Source organism: Cryptomeria japonica, chromosome 6 (assembly GCF_030272615.1).
Source record: "Cryptomeria japonica chromosome 6, Sugi_1.0, whole genome shotgun sequence".
NCBI classification, from domain to species: domain Eukaryota; kingdom Viridiplantae; phylum Streptophyta; class Pinopsida; order Cupressales; family Cupressaceae; genus Cryptomeria; species Cryptomeria japonica.
In genome coordinates, this window is record NC_081410.1 from 605559314 (window position 1) to 605577947 (window position 18634).

At 32.6% G+C, this 18634-nt stretch overlaps 1 long non-coding RNA gene across 1 annotated transcript; it reads right to left on the reverse strand.

Annotated features, from left to right (window-relative positions):
- Positions 1–5170: 5170 nt before the first annotated feature.
- LOC131856090 (uncharacterized) lies at positions 5171–15044 on the reverse strand. The gene is made up of 3 exons (XR_009358205.1): positions 14920–15044; positions 12678–12729; positions 5171–5246 (listed from the first exon to the last, which is right to left on the reverse strand). It is a non-coding gene; the product is annotated as an uncharacterized LOC131856090 (long non-coding RNA).
- Positions 15045–18634: the final 3590 nt, after the last annotated feature.

Here is an 18634-nt window from a genome sequence, read left to right on the forward strand (position 1 = left end):
ACGTGCGGGGAGGGACAAGCGGGGATCCCAACCAAGGGTTCCGTTTTAAAACAAAACTCGCCCAGGCCGAAACAAGGCAAACACCCAGGCCGCATTAAAATATATATATCCCCATTTTTTTTTAACAAACACACAGTCCGAAAGCAAAAAAAAAAAGGCTTTAAATTTAATTTGAACACACAGTTCGGAAACCAACACAAATGCCCAGTTCGGGTTTAATGAATTTTTCGCCCAGCTCGATTTCAAAATAAAAGAAACAACGCACAGGGCAAAACAAATATATATATATTTTTTTTAATCAAAGAGAAAACCAGACATGGCAAGATAATCCATTTTAACATAATGATACAGCCATGCATTTTCTTGAAGAGCAGCTAAAACATGGATTTAAACTCACAAATCCAATTTAAAACTGAAAGCAATCAAAGATTGAATTTGGCAACAAGCAACCATTTTCGCAACAACAAGGAAGAACAATTTGGATAAACCCTACCTTCATACGCAATCCTGGCATGGCTGAAGGAGAGCCCAAATCTTCGGCTCCCAAATCCTCCAATTTTCATTCCCAACCAAAATCTTTACCAAAAATGTCCATCCTTCCATTTTTCCCCAAATTTGGGTTATATGGAAAAGTTGACCCAAAAAAATTCCATTCTTGGAATAAAAATTCTTATTTACAATTAATACTCAAAAATTAATTCTTTCTAACTATCAACAAATTAACTTGCTTTTCAAATCAAAAATCGATTTCTCAAATAATCAAATTTAACCTTTCTAATTTAATAATCCAACAGAATGCAATTACGTCTATTGCGATAAAATATAAAACTTCATTTCATCAGCATATATAAAATGCATTAAATATTCGAAAACAGACATTTAATCGAATTCACTCCCAATTTAAAACGAGCAACACAATATCAACGAAAATCACATAACGAAAACCAGATTAATCTAATCCATTAATCATCAATGCACAAATGCATATTTAATCAAGAAATTACTAAGGACTAATTAATCAAATTAACCAAACACACCAAGCACGCAAATCGAGAAAGTCAACCAAACAGACGACTTGCAAACCCAAACAAAAAAAAAGGGGGTAACCGACGACGACTGACGATGCTCACTAGAGCACGACTAAGGTCAACTAGGGTGTTACGACCACCTAATCCAACTCTAAGGATTAAAAGGTATGCTCAAACCTGCAAAACCAGGTGACGACGAACCTCGCACTCATGCGACTTTGTACCTGAAATCTCCTGCAACCAACAATCATACATGCATACATATATAATAACTTAATGAATGCGTTAGCTCGATGAATACCATGAAATAAGAACACTAAACAACTAACATAAAACTAGTGTGAGAACCACATCAATAGCTATGCGTAAAATCAACATCTGACTATAACATAATATTACGATTAACTAATCAAGATTAAACCAAAGTTAGAAGTAGATTAGGGTAGGGGTACTACAACACAACATGGTATGGTTACCATGGCAAGTCTTCATATGTTCTGACCCCATACACTGGTTACCCTGGCAACCTAATCCGAACCTCCGGCCCATCCAAGCCTCATGTGGACCCACACATCCTTTCATGAAGACAAGGATGATGGTTTGCCATTTCAGGCCTTCTCATAGCATGTCGAGTCTGTGTTAGCACTCATCCCATGTGTAAGGCACAATTATCTTACTTAGAGATTAACATTCTAATCTACTATTAGGTTGTCACTTATTAGACTCACTTTCGATGGGTTACCCAGCAGCCACTTTGGGCGCAGCCCCTAATCGAAAGCCACTTTCCCATACGACACTAGACTATACTCAGACGAACTCAAAAACCAAGGAATACACATGGTCAGATGAAAGAAGTTCAAAATAGAGAAATCCATCATTTGGTCAAACATGACTTCATACGAGGTGCACTGACAAACGGTACTCTAACTAGAGACCTGACCAACTATGGTCAACCACGAATCATCATTCGACACCCACACAAAGGATATGACCAAATACGACACTACCACAAAACAACAGTCAACTCGGGACAGAGGATTGAAACAGGTACCCAAATCAACCATACGACTGGGTCCAATCAAACAAAGCACGACTTGCCATTACTTAAGCAACAACGAATACAAAAATTAAACTCGCAAAGGCAATAACCGGAAAAGACAATATTTTCTCATATTGATTTGAACATTAGTAGTCAATCAAGTTTTCTAATGATCTAAGTTTTTGAATTGCATTGACAGAAAAACCACCGTTATCAAGTGAGTACAATACCACAATTTCAATGGTCCATTCGCCTATGTCTCAAAATAGAGGAAGATTATAACTATACCATTTGTTTTACAAATTGAAAATACCATTAACTCATCAACATTCCAAACAATACATTATTAATTTCCAATAGTATATCATTTAAATGATCCAAATTTCCAATGATAAAATATTCATTTACTTCTCAATTACTCAAATGATATATTCTTGAATAAAATATTATTTAAAAATAGTCAATTAATAAATATATTTTATTTCAACAATTTCCAATTAAAATATTATTCTTCCTCAATAAGACAAATACCTAAAATTAACTATTAATTGATGTATATATATTTATCAATCCAAGATTAATAAAATATAACAAATTAATAATTAAAAACCCAATATTAACAATCAAGTATTTAATTTAGAAAAATACTCATTAATAATTAAAAAAAAGAATTTGAGTATTAATAAGTGTATATTTTCCATCATACAATTGATTAATAACAAATTAATGATAATTTATTATTAATGAACATTTAATCCAAATTAAAGACTTAATTAAAATATTAACATTAAATAATATTTAAATATTATATATATTTTTTTGAATAAAAAAAAGTACATTTTTAAAACTAAAAACAAAAAAGCATTTTAATATGGGGGAGGGTACCCACGTGGACCCCCACATGGGCCCCCCCCTTGGGAGCTCACACTGCTTCCCATTGGGAGCACGCAGCCCCCATGGGAGCGCTGTTGTTCCCAAAGGGAGCACGCAGCCCCCATGGGAAGCGCTGCTGCCCAATGGACACGCAGCACCCCTCCACGTGGTTGGGGTTTCCACAATTTTTATTTTTTATTTATTTTTTTCATTTTTTTAAAAACTGTTTACTGTGTAAAACACAGTCTAAAACAAAATAGTCTCCCAGAGACAAAGAATTAATTTTAAAACCAAAACCCCATTTGTTTTTTAAAACACACAGCTTCATATAAACTTAAAATGAGAATTTTCCAAGCAAGAATAAAGTTTCAAATCCCCCAAACAATCTGAAGAATATCAAACCATAAATAATTTCTTCAACAAAAACCCATACTTGGGCAAAATCGGGCATTTAAACTCAATAATTCAACCATTCTTTCCAACAACATCTAATTTCTAAAATAGAATTTGAATTTGAGAACACCCAATGGAGATTTAAACAAGAGTTCCTCATGAACAACCATTTCCAATTGATATCCAATATTTGGTTTAAAAATTTAGGAAAAAAAAAAAAAACCAAGAACAATACAACCAGAAATGAAAGAGATGGATTTGAATCCTACCTTATCTCACATTCCTGGCAAGATCTGCTGAAGAGCCCCAATTTGTAGCTCAAGGAATCCTTCCCCATCCAAAACCCCCAGATTACATCAAAAAATTTTATTTTTTATTTTTTCTTCCAAAAATATCCATCCCTCAAATTTTCCAAAAGTCTAGGTTATATGGAAAAGTTTGACCCAAAAACTCATTTTTGGATTTAAATTTTTTATTTAAAATAAATCACAAAAATCTTTATTTTTCCACTATATCCATATATTTACTTGCTTTTCAATTTAAAAATTGATTTTCTCAATTAATTCAATTTAACCTTTCTATTTAAAAAAAACCAACAGGATACAATTAATTCTACTACAATTAAATTCAAAACTTTCTTTTTCAACAATATATACAAAATGCATTTAATATTTAAAATCAACCATGTAATTTAACTTGCTCCTAAACTGACTCGAGCAATTCAATATTAATGATAATCGCATAACGAAACCCTGTTTAAACCAGTCCATAATCTTTAATGCGTAAACACATATTTAATCATATTAAATACTAAGGACTAAATAATCAATTTAACCATACACACCAAACACGCAAACCAAGAAAGTCATCCAGATAGACGACTCGCAAACCCAAACAAAAAGGGAATACCAACAACGACTGGCAATGCTTACTTGAGCACGACTATGGTCAACTAGGGTCTTACGACCACCTAATCCAACTCTAAGGATTAAAGAGGTACTCTCAAACCTGCAAATCCAGGTGAAGACAAACCTCGCACTCATGCGGCATGGTACCTGAAATCTCCTACAACCAAGAGTCATACATGCATACATATATAAACTTAATGAAAGCATTAGCCCGATTTTAATACCATGAAATAGGAACACTAAGCAACTTGCATACAACTAGTGTGAAAATCACATTAACAGATATGCACTAAATCAATACATCTAACTATAATCATTATATTATGATAAACTAACTAAGATAAAACTGAGATTAAAAATTGATTAGGGCAGGGGTACTACAGCTTTTGTTGCTTGCATACTATATCAATACTTTCAATTGTTGTTTTAGTGGTTAGCTGGATACAGTAATCAGCATCTCCTCTTTCATATTGTGATTTTTTCTTCACTGTGAATTTTGTTAAGCGCACACTTGCACAAGGCAATAATTGGGGCAAAAAGGTGTCTATTAATTTATTGTTGATGTTTACTGTTATAGTCATTTGTCCATGGCTGTCAATGAGATCAACATGTGCAATGGGTGCTTTTGGTTCGTTTGTTGAGCTTTGTTTGGTAGCAGGGCCATATGAGACTAGTACATCACCTTCAAAAGCAATGGCAGATTGCGTTGTACATATTTCAATTATACCTAATGCAGGAGGCCTTTCCAACTTTGACCTATAATCAAATGAGCAAGGTTAGTATGTACATTGTTGTGGAAGTATGTGTAAATAGAATTAGAACAAAGAAATGAGAATAATTGGAAGTATAATAGTGAGAAAAAGAAGAGAGAGTGATGTATTTCACAAAAAAATAAGAGATGTATTTCTAGAATTTGAGGAGAAAACTTGCCTTTTTTGTTCTTGATTGTTGTTTGAGTCGGTCAAATTGTCAAGGGGGTTGCTTTGATGATAGGCTATTTGTGAGCTTCAAAACAATGAATGAGATTATTTAATATGCAAATTGTTAATATATAGTAGAAAACAAAAGTATATTTTTCTATAATTAAAGATAAGACTGTATTGGCTATATGTATTTTCATTATGTGTGCATTTTTTTTATGACAAGTTGTGGTCAGATGTTGTGTCTTCCATTTTGACTTGTGCAAAAGCTATCATTTGCAAAAGTTGCTGCAACAAATTTTCAAATGCAAATTAATACAAAAAGATGTAATTGTTTGAAGACGAAGAGTTAAACAAAGACATACAAAATGCATACTATTATTTCATGTACTTAGCTCATCTTTGATAGCAGACTTACGTAACTATTTGGTGTATTTTATGTATAAAGTCAATAAGCAGCAAGATAAAAAGAAGCATAATTACCAATTAGAGGAGTTAATTGTAACTTACCAGAATTGTAGTTTAGATAATTGTTGGTTTTGATAATGACTTTTCATTGACCTTGATACAAGTTCCAAATGTGCAAAATAGGTAAAACACTATTTTGTTTTGCTTAATCTACAATTAGTCGAAAGCACATTTTAAAATTTGACAATAAAGCGAAGAGATGTAAAATATGTCTTTTAGCTAGCATTTAGTAGGTTGAATAGTAGCCAATTATTGTGTATTTGTAAAGATTGAACAATTTTTTAATCAATAGTGAGTTTTTAAAATGAACTTGTACATTGTATTAAGTAATTGTGATTGATTGTTGAAGGTATTAGGTAAGATGTAATAGCAATTTAGAATTTTGTGTGTTATAGTTGGAGTTGTAGAACTCTTGCAAAGTGGTCTGTCCAATATGTATCCAATATAGTGAAGCGTACAAGTGAAATATCAATGTTGCCTATCCAAAAGTGATCTAATAAACTGTCTGCATGCATTGTTGGCATGTCAATAACGAATGATAGTTTGTGTTGTTGCATAAATTCAAGTAGCATTGTTTTTGTTTTTGCTTAATTTAGCATATCAATGTTGAAGCCAACTACAATAATCAATTTGCAATTGGGTGGTTGTGACTTGATAATTTCTTCAATTAGATTGAGTAGCTTATTAATTGGTGCAACTGGTGTTAAATAGAGATTTGTGATTCGTAAAACAATGCCAAAGTACAGCAAGTCAGTTGTTATTGATTCCAAGTGCTTTGTGGCGAATGTTTCAATTTTTTGTAATGTGGTTGTTTTTCTGCAACATGTTAATAGGCCATGAATAGAAAATGAAGGATAGCATTTGAATTTTTTATTGAGCAATGTAAGATGTTCAAGAGTCTTGTCTCTTGTTTCTTGTAAGCATAGTACAACTGCACTAAGCAAATCATGGTCATGGGCTATTTCTTGTGCATGGAGTGCAAAGCTTCGTGTATTCAATGAGCATAGACTAAAATGGTTTGATGATGTAGAACAAAGGTTGTATTGCAATTTCCATTGTGCTTGTGTTCGAAGGTGTTCCATCTCATTGTCCACCTTTTGTCACACTTTGAAATTTTGGTGTTGCAATTTGTAAATCAAGTACAATGATTCAATGTTCCTTACATGTGATAGTGCAGTGTATGCAAGACCATGTTGATATTCTTTGCAAGGGTCAAAAGAAAGTGCATCCATTGTTAGGCCTTGTGCTCTATAAATAGTTCTTCCAGATGCTAGTTAGAAAGGAAATTGCTTTCGAGTGACTATTTTTGCAAGTGTTTTGACTTTTCTAGCAATTCTTGTTATTGGTGTCCAAGAAGGCAAAATACCAGTTGTATATAGGGTTTGCATTCTTTGACGATGCAACTTTCCAATTGTGGTGTCAATAAATTGAATCCAGACAATTTCTTCTTTCTCATTTGTGTGTAACTGGAAAATGCCATCAGCACCATTGACTAGACCATCTTGTGTATCAAGGTTCCCAGCAATTAGCTCAACCAAAATTCCTAGTTTTACATAGATTGTGGTAGGCAGTGATGACTTTTCATTTTGATAATGCATATTGTCAATGGGTGTATCATTTTTATTGATAGAGTCTAACACATAGAGCTTCGTAGGCAAGTAATTCAACATTTTTTTGTTGTGCTCATCAACAGCTGAATTTCTCTGGAACGAATATGGGAATCTTGGATCATTGGGTGGTGGTTTGTAGCATGTTGTATTTAAATAGGAGATGTCTTTGTCAGTTTGTTGAGAAGTCCTAGTGCGATTGAGTATGGAAATGAAATGTTCATTTGTTTGTCTAACTACAGTTTGCAGTTCAAAGCATGTGACTTCATCAATCCAAAATGTGTATGGGATTTTCTCATTATTTATTCTTGGTTCTTCAAATATCCAAGTGTCACATATAGGCTGTGCTTGGTAGAAGTCACCACAAAATATGATATTGACATTGCCAAAGGGTTTTGTTGGTGTGTGTTTGATCTAACGAAGTCTTCTATCAATATTGTATAGCATTGTCGAGCCAATGAGCGAGGTTTCATAAATAAGTAGAATATGAAGTTGGTCAAGCTTTTTGCTTAAGTTATCAAGTGTGTTTGAGTCCAAAGGTAGCATTTTTGAAGAATTGCATGGCAAATGGAAAATGGAATGAGCAGTGTTTCCGCCTGCATTAAACATAGCTTTTCCTGTTGAAGCAACAATAATGCCTTTAGGTTTGAGCGGGTCACTATCTAGTTGCTTATCATAGAAATGAATCATTGCTTCAAAGAGTACTTTAGCTATAAAGCTTTTGCCTGTGCCAGCCCCGCCTGTCAAGAATAAGTATATTGGTTTTTGGGGTGCAAGTCTCTTTGTCATTAGCATGTCCTTCAGTATTGATTGTTGTTCTTTGTTCAATTGCCTTCGTAAACTAAAATATTCTTCGTTACTCAGCAAAAATGGATGAGCTATTTCTGCAAACAATGAGTTGCAAGCACTATGTGTGGATTTTGTATTTCTTGTATGCTTAAGGTCAGTTATGATGTCATATTTCTCTATTTCATTTTTATCTATGTTTTGGTAAGTATCATCTTCAAAACGTATTGTTGGATACTTTTCAATGTCACCCCATCTATAATCAATTTGTGCTATAAACATTTTTTCGATCTCTGCAATTTGTGTTTTGTTTGCATTGAATGCTGCACTCCATGTTTTATGACCAACCAATAATGTTTCTCCACTAATTCGAAAAGGTACATATAACATAAGTTTTTCTCTACAATAATTGTCATGATCAACATGTGGATTGTATTTTACATAGCGTATGATATGTGGCTTCTCTCTTTTTTTTACCTTTGTTATGTTGGTAGAGTAGAAACCTGTATATTCACCTAGTGATAATTTGTCAAAAGCTTTTGGGCGTTGTGTGTATTTTTCTATTGCAGATGCATACATTATGTTTTCAGAATTATCTTGTTCCTTTGCTAATAGCTTAGGGCTTTTTAACATGAAAACTCTACTTTCTAATGGCGCAGTATTAATAAAAATAGTTTTCCTTGAGCATTTGCGCAATGGCAATGACAAAACAATGTGAACACCCTGGTGGCTAGACATTTGTTGATAATTAAGCAATGCATTGCCTAGTTTTCGTATGACATGGCTCTTTTCATCATAAGCATATGTACATTATTGTCGCACTTGGTGAAATGCAAGGGAAAATGTTCTATCTTGGTTTGTCATATATGAACTACAATAAGATGCAATAGCATATGCATCTAATATGAATTGTGTGTCTGTATTTTCATACCATAAAGATGACACTTGTTTTGCAAAAGCATTTATCCAAATAACAGCTGGGTGCCTTTTTAGCATGACAATTTTCCTTGACAATGTTGATTGTAGCATTGCAATGTAGTCTGCTTCATCCATATTGAATTCGTCCAAGAAATTGTCAAATATAATTTTTTTTGTATAGTGTTTATTTTCTAATTGCTTGAAGAAGTTTCTTGTTGTATCTTTGATTGCAGTGTTAGCAAAAGGCAAGGGCTCTAGTATTGTTGTTCTTTTCATGGGAGGTAAAGGAAAAATAAAGCGACAATTAGAGTTTTTGTATTTTTTACAAGTCTTTGTGTGATGATATGTTTGCATTTTGACAAGATTTGCATCGAGCAATGAAGAATCACATGAAATGTACTTGTCCACAAAGTTTTCTATTTCAATGTTTTTGCAATTTCCATATATACGTGCATCTCTGACCCATAGCATAAAATGTACATGTTCATTTCCTCGATTTTGGAACTCTGTGACAAAAAAATATTCCAATACTTTGCCAAATAGCTCATCGTTTTCTAGCATCATTTTGTGGAATGCATTGACCTTATGATTGAAATATCGACTGCAAAGAATTGGATTTTTTCTAGTTTGAAAGTCTAAGTCTCTATCTTCTATAGTTTCATTGTGTTCTTTCTGTTTCTTAGTAGATATATCTTGCAATGCTTTGCATAATGGCTCCCAAAAGTGTTATGTGCTTGTTAATGTTACAAAAAAAGTTGGAGGTCCTAATTGTCTTATCATTACAAAAACATTTTTCCTTGTGTTTTCTAAATAATCTGGAGATGTGTGAATACTTCTTAATGATCTAAAGCCTAACGAAGATCTTAGTATTTTTTCTCAATTTGTTGGACTACGCACATCCTTTACAAACAACTTTCTACCTTTTAATTCAGATTTTCTTATGCACACCCATTGTAATGAAGATATTTCTTATATAATAATTTTGATGGCTTTAAAGAAAATATTCGTTATGTGCATTGCAAAGTCATTGTCTTTATGCATGAACTCCCATTTTTCTATTTTTTTAAAGGATAGATTTTTTGTAATGTCAATTGGTCGTGCAGATCCATAGAATAAAGTTGGGAAGTTCATTTCTTCTAAGTGTCTTGAAAAATACCAAGAGGCTTAAAGCCTTCTGACGGTGCAATTTCAATAATAGTTGTATCAAGATCTTTGATTGAATGCGGATCATTGAACCAATGTACTAGTGATTCAGTTATAGGCTCTTCATCTTGTTTAGTTTTGTCATTGTTCATATCTATTTCTATTTCAATATCTATGCGCATGTGTTCCTTTTTGTTTCCAAGTAGAGCTTCCCAATCTTTATTTATGGAGATATGCTCTTTTATATACAATGGTGTTTTTGATAATCTTGTTAAAGCATTCATTACACAAGTAGGCCTAACATTGCCTTGTAAATATACATTTTCATACTCTAGCTTTCGTTTCAATTTGACTGCTATTGTTCTAGTTTCATCTATTTTTGTAGGCAATGCTTGTTATACCTTATCAAAATCTACTGGAACATTGACGATTGTACGATTTAAGCCATATTGTGCTCTTTTATATCCTAATTGTCTAATTTGTGCAAAAGCAATATGCAAAGAGACAAGTCTTTCTTCTAAAGAAGTCAATCGATGGACAATGTCTATTTGTTCATTTAGTCTTATCTTGCATGGTGCAGCGAAAGAAGGTAGTTTGCCAAAAAAAGTTGCTTTTATACATTGTTTACAAATGGGCTGCCCTATTGCAATTCTTTTGTCTTTGGTTGCAATGGAAAGTAAAGAGAAAGCATTGACAAATGCATTGTCAGCTTTGCAAATGTTTTTATGAAAATGAAACATTTCACAAAGCATACATGGTTGTGTTGGCATATCATTAATGCTTTGCAAGTATCTGCTAATGGATTTTTGGATTGCATTGGCTCTATTGTTTTGTTGCTTATCTTTAGCACGAATTGTAGCTTTGAGGCATCGCAATGAACAAGTCTCTTTCAATTTTGTTGTAGGAAAATTTGTAATTGTTTGAGGCTTTATGCTTATCTGATTTGCAATGTCTATTGTTCCAACCATTTGTTTGTTTGCTATGTCTTGTTTTGGTGAATCTTTATTACATATTGCAGCTTTGTGACATCTTAATGAGCGAGTGGCTTTCAAATTTGCACTACGTAAAGATGTAATTCTGTGGGCTGGTGAGCTTGTCATAGGTGAAGTAGTTGTATTGTTTGTTGCAACATTTTGTGAACCAGTCAAATTTTGTTCACCATAATTACTTGGTTCAAAATTTGGTGCAATTGGTAACAACTCTAGGTTTTTTTGAAATGTAGAAGGCAGTGTAGATGCAGGTGTAGTTGCACTGACTTGTACCAAAATAGGTTGCCTTATATGCATATTAGCTATTAGTTGTTGTTTTTTGTAAAGTGGTTCATAATGACAATGACATGAGTTGTCTTGAAAGAAAATCTTGAGTTTATGCTTTTTTTTGGTTTTGTACAATTACAATATACTTTGGCCTTGGGTTGTTCACTTTCTTTCCATACATGTATAGTTGCATGAAATATGTGTTAAAGCCATAATAAACAAAATTCAGAACCTTCAAGTTTTCTTTCTGCATGTGGTATTCCGATCTTAGAAATGAGTGGCTGCAATTGCAATACGCAATAGTTTTTTGTTATAGTAGGGTTCTCATTCATGTCAACACATGCCAATGCAAATTTGTCTTGCACTTTCAATGCATTCATCAAAGATTGGGCCATATACAGTCATAAAGCAATTGCATCAAATCATTCATCAGTTAGTAAAGCAATAGCAACAAACATGCTTTCACCACATGGAGTTGCAGTTGTAGCAGGTCGACAAAGTTCAAGTGTGTCAAATGCATTTGCAACTGTAGTCCAGGCATTGTCAAATTCATAACATGCAATAGGCAATTGTGATTGCATGCTTTGAAGGCAATTGTATGTGCTTGTCCTTGAAAAGATAGGTTCATAATGTCCAACGGTTGGATTTGTATCATGGAAAAGAATTGATATCGTAGGATGACATGCATCTCTATTGAAATGCAAATATGCTTTTTTGTGTGTTAGAGACCAAATGCATATGGGTATATTTAACCAATGTGCTAACCATTTTACACAAAATGTGTCACCCCAAAGTCCAACTTCACCTTTGGCATTGATTTTTGTTGCTGAAAGCCTCATTCTACGTAGATATGTATTTTTATCATGTATATTATACAAATCATAAAGTATTGTTGAATGTAATTCATGCTCAAAAGAGCTCAAAGCTTGTAGACAACTACTGTGAAGACAATGTAAGAAATGATCGACAAGACCATTACATAGTTCATTAGGTGTATATTTACAATGGAGCAAAACATGGACTGTGTCAAATAAGCAATCACCAACTGTGTAGTTGAATGAATAAATTCGGAAACAATTTACCTTGTCTAGAGCTTCATCAATTGATATCATAAGTGGTTGATCATGTGATTTGTATGTTTCTACTATAATTGGGTTTTTTGATGTATTTTGTTTCTTTAGACTAGTGTTCATAAGCATTTTACTAGATTACTGACCTAGACTAAGAAGATTTGTATCTATAGTGGTGTCAACTTAGAAATATCGAATATAGACAGAGAAGAATGTAGTTATATTTGAAGAACTAAACAAAGAGCACCTTTAAGAATCCAATACTGACCTTGAGCAGTAAGCATAACAAGGCTACAAGATTGTCTCGTGGAAAAGATAGCCTGCAACACAAAACCACAACCACATTGATAATCCATAAGATAATATGTGCCTTTGCTTTAAAAAAACATAAAGTTACGGTAAAACCCAAAATTCAAATGCACAGAAAACTTGTCTGGTATTAAAAGTTAATCATTACAAGCACAATACTGGGATTTCAATACAATACAAAAATCTAATCATGATAACTTTTGAAAAAAAATAAGTTAAGATTTTTTTGAATTCTTTTCAGAAGTTTGTAATTTTGATAAATATATAATTGAAAACATCAAAACAATTGTATTCATAGCACTTTCTTTATCAGGTTCTTACTCGATAGAGGCTTGCCTAAATTTTTCAATGAAGAATAACATAAGTGGTATTTATAAAAAGGATTTAAAGTTTTACTATGTAATACTTTTTCTGGAATATGAAATTATCAGAAAAGGAAAATAGTGATAAATTATTCTGAACTCATCCGTCAGAAGAAATGTTTTGCTAAGAAGACAAAATAACTATCTTTAAAATGAAAACACAGACTCCCCTAACCATTCTATAAACTTCAGTAAATGTGTCATTCAGAGATGCCATATCCATCAATATGGACCCCTAATTGAACTATAAAGGATGCGTGAGTGTAGAAGCAAGATATTGGAAATAATATTCGCAGCTTCTGACATTGTGAGCAAACTGCGACAAGGCCAATCAAGCCCCAGAATGCTAATTGTTTGACAAAATGTCTAAAAGAAATGTGGTGTTATGGAATGCCATGATAGCACGATATGCATATAATGCATACCTTGAAAATGCTTTAGAAAATTTCAAGAAAATGCAATCGACAGGTGTAAAGCCAAATTGCACAACCTTTGCCAACATCCTCCCTACCTCAGGGTACAGTGAACTATTTGATAGAATGCCGCTAAGAAATGTCACTCGTAAACTGCGATGATTGTAGTATATGCACAGAATAGATTTATGTTAAAAAATCTGGAAAGGCATTCAGAAAATGACAAATGAATCATGTAAACTCAAAGACTCTGTAAAAGAATAAAAATTAACATCTAGACCTATCAAGTTCCTGTCAATAAAAGAGTCTTATTTTCTTAGAGGAATTCTCCTTGGGCATTTTATAAATTGAAAAACATAGCCAACTAATGAAAATAAACCACCATTGCATATTGAATTTAATACACCTTCACCCTAAAAATTTAGATACTGTAATGTACTCGACAACTAATTTGGGCAGGAGTTAGATGTGTAACCAAAGAAAGAGACACCCGATTTCTGTTCTGGCCAAGGGATTTCATAGTATTCAAGAAGAGGTCTTTCTTATCCTACCTAGGCAACTGGGAAGAGGAGAACCTTAGTCTCGTGAAGTCCACCTGGTCCATTCTGGATGTTCAGTAGGTCATTTTACCTAGCTACTACTTGCATTTTACATATTCCTTGCAAAAAAATGTTGGTTTTCCAGTTAAAATACTCGACTAAAGGTAAAAAGTAAAAATTAAGCTATAAGTTTTCCCTGATGTTATTAATCCCATCTCCCAAACAAAATCGTAGCCGAAGGATGATGATAAGCTGTATTCCAATTCAAAGTGACATTAGGTTCTAAGATTCTTATAACTATGAGCTTTCCAAATGGGAAAAAACTCGGATCTCACAAAATTTCAGATGCATTTTAAGGAAAAAAATATTGGGCATAAATTTGTAGGCAAATCATAAGAAGAGAAGATGGGGTTCAAATAGTATATGAAACGGAGCAACACCGTAACAAACGTGCCGAGCTATAAGTTTTCCCTGATGTTATTAATCCCATCTCCTAAACAAAATCGTAGCCAAAGGATGACGATAAGCTGTATTCCAATTCAAAGTGACATTAGGTTCTAAGATTCTTATTCCTATGAGCTTCCCAAATGGGAAAAATCTTGGATCCCACAAAGTTTCAGATGCATTTTAAGGAAAAAAATATTGGGCATAAATTTGTAGGCAAATCATAAGCAGAGAAGATGGGGTTCAAACAGTATATGAAACAGAGCAACACCGTAACAAACGTGTCGATTCCAGATCCAAATATTGTTGCGGATTATAGATTCAACATAACTCAGAATTTGGACTCAAAATTGAATGTAAATTTACACATATTATAATCAAACTTGTAGATTTGAAGGAAATTAAGCTCTGGCAATGATATCAGACAAACAATGAAGCTAAACCTGTAGTCAAAGCAGGGTATCTAACGAGCTCCTGTCGGTAGTTGTGGATGAAGCTGCTGGCATATAGAGTCTGGTAATGACCTTGAGTTACTGATGCCATCCAGTAAAGCATCATAGAGAATATCTGATAACAAAGGTATGTGGCTGATAGCAAATTGTAGAAGTATACCAACAAAAAACCTATGCTCAATGCCAGAACTATGTAGAAGCAGCAAGATCAACGCATACACACATGCACACTACCAAATGCCGTAACATTAAACTCCCACCTGCTGCCTTAATTATTATTGCTATGCCGTAACATTAAACTGCCAGTGCTACCACCTTAATTATTGCATTTAAAATCTATACAAAAGCCTATGCTCTGTAGTCAGAAATAGTGGGAATATTTTTGGGAGAAAAATAAAAATAAACCCTAGCAAAAAATCAAACAACCAATAATATATCAAAAAATTAATAAATTTTAAAATAGTTCAATAAAAACAAAATAAAAACTTTAGCATAAGATAATATTTTTCATCTTGCACAATTACCAAAGTAAGTTATTGCTCTTTTTTTATGGAGATGAAAATATTAGTTCCCTGCTTAAGGCAAGGACTAATAAGTTTATACGTGTGGGTCAACCCATGCTAATTTGAATTCATTCGAGTTTTGATGGTTCTTCTCAATGGCTATAGTCATAATTAGTTATATGATTCAATGTGTTAAATTATACATTGTCTTCAAAATACACTGACATGAGATGACAATTTGAGATTTAGGAGACATTTCCACTTTTAAGATTTGGGAGACCTCAAAATAATTATATATTTATCTTCATTTTGATGGAGATGATTCTTTTGTAGTTAATGTGAGACATGCTAATTCTCTTCTTCATTTTCTATATGATCATTCACGATAGTTTGATATGAGCATGGATATTTTTTAGTATTATTTGGAGGAGATGTCTAAGTCTTTCAATCTTGTTTTGCATATATCTTCACTAGATTATCTATTATCTATTTCATCAAAGGCTTAACATGTTTGATTTAGAAGGATAAAGTTTAATCATAAAAATGGAAACACTTGGCAATTTCCAGAGACTTGATACATCTTAAGTTGTCTTCCTACATATTTCTTTCAAAAATCAAAAGATATTATTTATACACTTTTGGTTTTATTTCTATCTAATGGAAGGAATATTGTTTGATGACCGTAAACCATCTTCTAAATCCATTTTTTATAATCTATAATTGGTATTGATCCTACATTGAGGAATGACTTCATGACATCTCTTCTACTCTCTTACGGGAAGGAATTTTCCCTCACGTGGTGTTTTTTCCTTTACATCTTATGGGAGCATTTTTTTAGTCTGTTTTATCTTTTTAGGAAGAGTGTTGTCCTGTTAGGTTTTCTCCACTTCTTTATTTATTAGAGATTGAATTTATACATGGGTACATAACTTAACCTACAAGTCAAGACCCAACTTTGCATCTTTGTATCATTTGTATTTGTTCATCATGCTCTCTAAGTTGCACTTAAGTGGGGGTGTTGATGTGAATATGGGTTGTTGTTATCTAGTTACTTGCTCTATAATGTGAAAAAGACACATTATCTAAGTAGTTTCTAGTTGGTACTTTTTCATACATCTTGACATATTAAATATACTTAGTGAGAGGAATAATTATAGAAGTCTCATGTGGACATGCAATCTTATTCTCTAGTTTTCATATGACATAGGATAACGACACTTATCATCGTCTTAGTTTGTCCTATTCGTTGACCTTTTCTATATAAAAAAAGGTGTCATATGTACATTTTTTTGATTGCATACATTGCATATGCACTTCATTGACCATATTGATATAATATATTTTGCATCCATTATCAAATTTTATTTTCTCTTTCTTTTCTCTCTTATAGAAGGTTAGTTTGATTTTTATTGGTGATCTTAGGAACTTCAATCCTTGAGTGACTCTATCAATTATTATTGAAATTTCTTGTCTATGAGCACTATAGAATATTCAATTTGTATTATTACAAGTACTTGTTACTCTATCAAGTGTATATGTTGGTTGGGCTTTGATATACTAGCATTGGATTCCACGTATTTTTCTTAGGTTTTCATTCTTACAAACCTAAGATTCAAGCTCACCTTGTATTACATGTATTAGGATTCCAAAAAAGACCCTTAGATATTTGATCTTATTTAAAGACTAATTTTATCTTGTAAACCTAAGATTCAAGCTCACCTTAAATTACATGTATTAGGATTCCAAAAAAGACCCTTAGATATTTGTTCTTATTTAAGGACTAATTTTATCTTGTAACATCAAGACATGGTGAACAATATACTTTGGGGATATTCGTTGTTCTATTTTCAAAAAGATGAAATTGGTTCTAAGATTCCCTAAGGCTGGTACTTTTACTTTTATCTTCCAATACTAGTAAAATGAATATTTTTTTGTTAATATTACAAGAGGAGCCTCCATTAGTTAGTCTGATATATTATATATTAAATTTACTCTTTAATATATGGAACCAAGTTATGAACATTTTATCATTCCCTACCCATAGAAAATAAATAGATGTAGTCATTCACTAATGTCTTTCCTTAATTTTATTTCTTGGCGTATATTTTAAAAGAAAAGAAATGTATATGAATTGAAATACAAAAAAACACATCGAATTTTTAAAAGTTTGTTAGAAAAATGAACAAATAAATGTCATTGATACAATATTGAACAAATATTTTAGGAAATATGTACAAAACAATGTGATTACAACAAAAATTGTCTTCTGAAATAATATTTTTTAGATAGTCATGAACAACCTCAATTTATCTAATTTATTTTGCATGGCATGGAGGCCATATCTATGGTGGATATATAGAAAAAATCTTATCTCGAATAAATTTTGAATTTCTTTCCAATGTTTTTATTATATTTATTTTTTTGACCTATGTCCCTCCATATTCTTCATTTCATCCTCTAGGTTTTATGTATGTATATTGTGTATGTACTTTTTGCAAAAGAGATGTTTCATGGCTAGAATCTACTCAATTTATACCTAAGATTTAAAAAAAAATACATATAATGAGCATTCTACATAATCTTATGACGGATGGTAAATGATAGAACTATGTCTTCCAGTGCTAATTATGTCTGAACTCATATATGTAACAACCCTCCAAGAAGTAACGGGGGGTCTCATGAGGGGTGAAACAACCAAAAAATAAAACATTTTAAATTGGAGCTAATAATTGATGTGGAGGAAGGTGAATTCTAGCAACATGAGTGAGACCTACATTAAGAGTTATGATAATGAATTCTATGTGAAGAACAAAAGTAAATACTTATTATTCATATAGGACCTATTCATTTTATTCCTTTCACAATGTAACTACTTCTACCTCTATTTTTAGTGTTGAGGTTAATTAGTATTATCCTTGTAGTTACCCGTGTTTATCTCTTTTTTAGTTCTTTTCTCTCAAAGTATTGTTTGATTTTTAATCTCTTACTTCAAATCCTTAGGACTCTAATTTTAGGCATTCCACACACTATACTTATGATGCGGCTAATCCTACTAAAAGAGATAAATATCAAATTTTGATAGTCTCTACATTTCATTTGATAAAATAATGGATGTCTTTATTCATATCATCAACCTTACATATTACTTCTCAAATTATAGTACTAAACTAATATACCTTAAACATATGTGGGGACATATCTCT